Here is a 7,109-nt window from a genome sequence, read left to right as displayed (position 1 = left end):
TTTTTTTATAAAGAGACAAAAAATCTAGGACAACGAGTCAATGAGTTGAGTTTGCCATATAACAATCAATATGAAAATAGCAAACATCAAAAATATGAGTTATTTATTGGAGCAGAGTAAAGTTTTACCACTGCAAAACATGCCTTTTGGGATATTAACCTTAAACTGGTGATTAAGAAACAAAAGACACCAAAGGAAACTTTGGCCTCTCCCTTTGTGTTCAAAGAAATTCCTATAGAAAAACCTGCTTCCAGAATGAAAACTAAGCATAATCACCTGAGCATGTTCACTTTAGCACATATACATTAGCACATTGTGCCGGATAAGGCAAAGTCTAGGCAAGCCTGTTTTTCACTGTGTTCCATTTTCCAGGATGGCCCAACATGTGATTTGTTTATCACATGTTTGCTTTTTCTCCTGTGAATTATCTACTTTCCCTTCGGAATCCCAGACCCCTGCTTCATTTTTCCCTTCTTCAAAATGCCATATAACCTCAAGTTCCCAATGGATTTTAGTGTCATATCTTATGAGATCCCTGGCATGTACATCCATAATAAACATTGCACATTTTCTTCTAATAATTTGTCTCTATCATTTTGATTATTAGCCCAGCTAAAACTTATAAGGCAGAAGGAAAGTTATTTTTTATGTTTCCAAATTATGAATAAATTTAACAAAAGATATTAAAGGCTCATATACTTAAAAGTGCAAAATAATTGCTAGAATATATCAAGAAGCCCTGCATACCATGCTCAAAAATCAGAAGACTCAATATTTTTAAGATACCATTCATTTTCAAATTAATACAAACATTTGGGACAATCTTAGTTAACATTCCATTTTAATTTATTGTAAAATTTGGCAATACAAAGGCCTAGAATGTCAAAATAACCTTGAAAAAGGACATTATCTGTATTCAAGACTTACAATAGTGTAGTCATTAAGACAGCATGGTATTGGCATAGTGGTCAATAAATAGATCAATAGAATGGCAAAGTGTCCAGTTATATACCTGTATCTTATGAACAACTGATTTTTAACAGATTGGTGTGAAAACAATTGTCTTTTCAACAATTGTGCTTCATCAATTGAATATCCATATGCAAAATAAAACAAGACAACTTCCACTCATACTTTTCACCACATATAAAAAATCATTTATAGTGAATCACAGGTCGAAATTCAATACCTAAAATTCTGAATGAAGTGTCTACAAGAATATAGAAGAAAACATGTGTGATCTTGGGGTAGAAAATATTTTTTATATGTTACAATAAAAAACATGATATACAAAAGACAAAGCTGGTAAGTTAGATTTTACCAAATTAAAAAGCTCATCTTTTCAAGAGACAGTGTTAAAAGAATCAAAAGATAAACTACATACTGGAAAAAATTTATTGTAAAAAATTTATTTGATAGAGGACTAAAAAATCAATAAATAAGGTATGTGGATGGCAAATAAGTACATTAAAATTGCTCAACATAATTTTTATTTACATAAATATAAATTAAAGCCACAATGACAAAATAATATAGGAGAGGACACCATAACTACACGAATCAAGTAAAGTCAAAGAAAGTTAAGCCAGGGGCCTACTATGTGCTGCCTGACGTGGAGCTTGGCTCACCAGAGTGCAGGCAGGCCATGCAGACCCTCAGACAAAGAAAATCCCTGCAAAGATTGTTAGTAGCTACCCACACATACCTTATCATATATCCATTCCACAAAGGAAAAACAGACCACAAAATATACCTTGTAAAAGTTAGAGTTAATCTCAACTTTTCCTCCTCATTCTCTATTGCCCTATACCATCAATTTTGCATAGAAACTACACACATATAAAAGCTCAGCCTCTAGAGATGGCTGGGGTCTCTCTTTCTTCTCTCGTGAGGAGAATGTGCCATTCCATCTGTGGAGTGGCTTTTCTTGCTTGTCCTCTCTGCTCAATTAAACCTGCTTTTCCACTTTAACTTTTTGTCTGGCTCCCATTTTGAATCCCTACTCACACAAAACCAAGAACCCTCATGGCTCCAGGCTTGAGTCCCCACTGGGTTCTTGCCCCTTCAGCATCAACATCACTACAAAATGATTAGAAAGGCTAAGATTTTTTAAAAAGAAGATGCAAAGTATTGAAAAATATGTGGAAAAACTAGAATTTTTATATGTTTTTGATTAAAATGTAAAATGGTAGGGAGGCAGGATAGTAAGGAGACAGGAAAATTTGGCAAGTGGAATGAGGAAACAGATACAAGATAACTAAATAAAGCTAAACAATTTGACCAACTTACAGAGAGCTAATGAATCATAAAATCTTCTATTTTATAACCAAAGACACTTGAGAACAAATGGTTTATACCTCTCTTCCCTAACCAGTGAATAAATAGCTTAAATAACCCTGGACATGGAAACAGAAAAAAGACACCCAATTAATGCCAGTTATGCCAGCCAAATCCAAGGACAGATGAAATCAGGGGACCAAACAACAAAAACCCAATTAGAGCCAGACAGACCCAAAATAAAAGTAAATCAGTGAAGCTGACTGGAGAATAATTCCAAGCTCCCTTATCTGCTCATTTTGATTCCTCAGCATATGAAAAGTGCATCTGGAATGCTGATGAATATTCTGATAAAATCCTCCCCTAAGATCCTCACCTGCAGAAGAGCAGAAGAGAGACAAAAACCCTCAAGATGAAGGATACCAGCAGCTCTCTCTGGAACACACCCATGATTTTTTTTAAGGCTGAACTTTTTACTTTCTTTCTCCTAGAGGTCCCCACAAAATTTTCAACTAGGGTAGCAGTGTACAGCAGAAGGTTGTCCTGAGCTAAGCCCCTGAACCTGTCTACAAGCCTCCCTTTCCTCTGACTTTCCAGTGAGCTAAAACGACCTGGCTGTAGCTCACTTCTTTGAATTTAAAAAAAAAATCAATGTGGTTCTTCCACTCAGAAAACATCGATGAGATGCATTTCCTTCCAGTTTTTTTTTTCTGGGTCTTTGAGCCCAGAAAACTTCAATCCCCAGTGAACCAAAGCGGTCCCACCTTGGCTATCTCCTATTGCTTCTTCTGTCTTAAGCTTTTCCTTGTTTTACCATCGCTGGTTTTAATAAGCACACCCTCAAAATCACCTGCACTTATGTTATGAAATCTTTCCTGCATGAATCAAGTACCCACACACCACCAGGCCGCAGGCAGACCCACTCTGGGGCTGGTCCCAATCTGGTAATAGCACAATTTGAAAAAGTTTGGCAGTATTCCAAATAATTAAACATGTAATTACCATATCAAAAAATAAATACTCAGTAAAAATTGACCTCAAGATCACATAGATGTTGCATTTATCAGGGAAAGCTTTGAAAGCAACTAGTTCAAAGAACTAAGGGAAAATATGTTCAAAATATTAAAATAAAATAATGTCATAATCATTGCTTCTTGGCCTTTTGGCTAAGATCAAGTGTAGTATCTGTTCTTGTCAGTTTAATAATGTCATAATCACTAAAAAGGAAATCAGTTTCAAAGAACTATAAAAAGTATTCAAAATAATAGAAAAAATCTCTAATTAACTCAATAGTGGTTTGAAGATGGAGAAAATAAGTGTCAATGAATAGAAATTATCCAGATAAATAGAAATGATCTAATATGAGGAGCAGACAGAATAGGATTAAAGAATAAGGGACTCTCAGGAACCATAGGAAACTACGAAATGATTTAAATATATTATGTAATTAGGTAGGAGAAAGAATGTGATAAAAAGAAAGCTTGATTGTCCCAAATATAATAAAAAAGTCACTTTTTGATTCAATAAACTCATGAAGTCAAAGTAGAATGAATACAAACAAACTTCTTATATAGGCGCATAATTGTGAAACTTCTGAAAAACTTAGAGAAAGTAATAAAAATGCCAAAATATTGTTTGTAATCATAACACTTCTCTTTCTCAAAAAAGACAAAAAACAAAGAACTAATGTTGACATACAGACATTTCCAGATAAATGGGAGCTAAGAGAATCTGTCAGCAGAAAAGCTGCATCCCAAGAAGTGCAAGGAGATAGTTTGCAGGATGAAGGAAAATACCGCATTGGAACCTGGGATTTATAGGAAGGGATCAAGAGCATCAGAAACCATTAAACACCATGGTTTCTTCTTGTAACTTTTTTATAATTAATAACTATTTGAGAAAAAATTTAAAAAGCAGTAACTGGTGATTACTACATATGTAGATGCTACATATAAATACAAAGTGCAAAGAAGAAGGTTATAAATGGAATTAAGCTGCCATGGGGTTATGTTTTTGAAAATGGAGGGAAAATGTAAAGGTAAAATGGGTCTTTAGGAAGGTTAGAAAGCTACTTTTCAAAAATATCATTAAAGGACATAAAAAGACATGCCAGAGATTGGAGAAAACATCCCAATACATATCTCTGGTATTAAAACTAAAATTTAAAAAATAGTAAAATACAACCCAATGTAAAAACTCGAACTCTACAATAGAAGATTAACTAATGGTCAAAAAACACAGATATCCAATATCATTGCTTATTAGGAGAACCCAAATAAAGGCCAAATCAGGTAATCCTGCACTCTTAATAGAATTTCTAAATTTAAAAAGAATGACAGTTCCATGTTCTGCTGAGGATACAAAGCAACTGAAACCCTAATACATTACTAGTGAGAATGAAAGGGCATACAGCTCCTCCAGAGTTAAACACCCATTTCCCGTCAGTGTCACCGCTGGGCACTCATCAAGAGAAATGAGAATATATTAACAAAGAGACTTAAACAGGAATAGTCAGAGCAGTTTATTTCTGAACATTAAGAATTAGAAACAACCAAACTGTCCATCAAGAGGTAAATAGATAACCAAGTTTCAGCAAACTTATACAACAAAATTAATAAATATAAAAAATTAATTGATGAATAATAATTCATTAATAAACAGTAAACATGAACTAACCATAGAAAGGGGTAACATGATTTAATTTCAAAAATTTTATATTTGAGCAAAATAAACCAGAATGCTTATCTATTATGTAAATACTTTATATAAAGTTCAGCCCTGATACACAGATAATAAAAGTTAACAGGATTAAAGGTAATTCTTAAGGCCATATTTTAGATAAATTCACAGCTTCCTCATATTTGTGTAGGCAATGACAACTTTCCACACTCAAGGGAACTTCCGAATAAGGCGTGTGAATATAGGGGTGCAGAAGAGACATGATTTAAACATCACCCTGATATGCTGGGAAAGAAAAGTGACATGACAGTGCTAACACAGTGTGGGACTTCAGACAGTGTGCTGCATGACATTTCTTTCTTTAAGATACCAGTCAACAGGCATTCAGAACCTGATCGTGCATTTCAGGGAGATTTAAGGCTTAACAAAGCCAAAGAGTCAATCAGTGCTTTGTACATGCTTTCAAAGATAACACTGCCTGGAAGAACTCACTTTAGAGTTATTTACCAAGGTTTGGCTTCATAACTAACCTTCAGTAACCACATTCAGGGATCGTTTTCACTCAGATTTAATGTAATCATAAACGTGTTAAAAAGAGAACATTTGTTCAATAAGCCTAGGACTACTTTAGAAGTGGAATATTTATAAAAGTCTGTAAACAGAAAATATAAATTCTATTTTTTCTTAGTTACTTCTGGATTGAATTGTGTAACTACTTCATTCTTTCATAAGAATAGTGGTTGGTATATAATGATAAAGATAATGTTCATTTACAAAACTCATCTTGTTTTCTGCAAGATAATACCTACTACTAAGAATCTAGATTTACCGTCACTGATGTCATACACATGGTCTTTTTTGGTGACTTTCCTACAGATTGGGCTTCATCAAATTTGGGGCAAAATTGCTCTCATTTACACTGACTCAAAAATTGAACATAACAACTGCGTCTTATTTAATAACCATATCTTTCCAACCACTGTCTCTAGACAAGGACTTTTTGTATGCTTTCTAAAACCAAAATTGACTAGAAGTCAGTTTAGGGTTTTTACTATGTAAGATATAAGATTTTTCTTTTTAGAGCTTGCTATATCAAAGAAAAATAAAAACATGAGTCATATCACTATGTTAATAGTTATTCAGGGTTGAGAGGTAGGTGAGGTAAAACTAGAAAAGTGATTGTGTTGAAGTATTTAGTAGTTTCACATGAGGGCAGGTGTTAAAATTTATATTACAGAAGACTGAAAAGGATTATCTGATTTTCAAATCCATGAGACAAAGAGGAAATATATTTTGATCTTCAAATTCATGAAACAAAAAATCAGGTGACTGTCCACTATCTACCAAGCATAAAATAACTTTAAAGTCAAACTTACTATACTACCACAAAAGCTCAATTGCATGATTATATGCACAGAAATATATTAACTCTTAAGAGTTAAACTTCTAACCTATCAAGATCTTTTTCCTATTCTGAATATACTGTTAAGTACCATTATGACTGCCTTTGGTATACTCATAATAGCATTAATTAAGCTAATAAGTATTTTTATGTAAAGAAACACAGAGAATAGATGAAATTAAACTTTAGTCCTTTCATATCATCTATGTTCAGTTCCCCATTCTAGATGCTACTTTTGAAGAAACAAAGTCCAAAGAAACTAACGTGGTTGATATCACCTGAATTTCCAGATTACTCTTCCAAATACATCAGTAGACAAGGAAGAAGGCAATGAAGTCTTAGAAAAGGTACATATAATGAGATTTTGACTAAGCCTCAGGTGCTTTATTTGTTTGTTTATTTTGTTTTTAGGCAATTATGACAAGAGACAAGAAGAACTTATAAAGCCATGTACTTCCATATGTTGTGAAATCAATCATTAATGAAAACACACCCACATTTAAGTCATCTCAGAATGATTCTGGTTACTGGCATTTATTTTAACACTTCAAGTTGACAAACTGAGTCAGTTGTCAATATTTTTTGCAAGATTAGATTGCTACTGATTATTGTCATTTTGATTCTTATGTGACTGTTTCGAACCATCGCTGTAAGGCAGAGACCGCTCAGACCGCCACATTTCACTCACGGAGATGGAGTGGGACTGGGCACAAAGGCACAGCACGTAACAACCCACTTACAAATATCCGAT

At 33.8% G+C, this 7,109-nt stretch overlaps 1 pseudogene; it reads left to right on the top strand.

Annotated features, from left to right (window-relative positions):
- The first annotated feature begins 3,423 nt into the window (after window positions 1-3,423).
- LOC119060808 (uncharacterized) lies at window positions 3,424-3,525 on the top strand (annotated as a pseudogene).
- The last annotated feature ends 3,584 nt before the right edge of the window (window positions 3,526-7,109 follow it).

This window comes from Artibeus jamaicensis, unplaced genomic scaffold, assembly GCF_021234435.1.
Source record: "Artibeus jamaicensis isolate MK-2021 breed Jamaican fruit bat unplaced genomic scaffold, CSHL_Jam_final contig_585, whole genome shotgun sequence".
Classification (NCBI taxonomy): Eukaryota; Metazoa; Chordata; class Mammalia; order Chiroptera; family Phyllostomidae; genus Artibeus; species Artibeus jamaicensis.
Note: the sequence above shows the minus strand (reverse complement) of the source record. Positions and strands in the feature narration are given on the sequence as shown.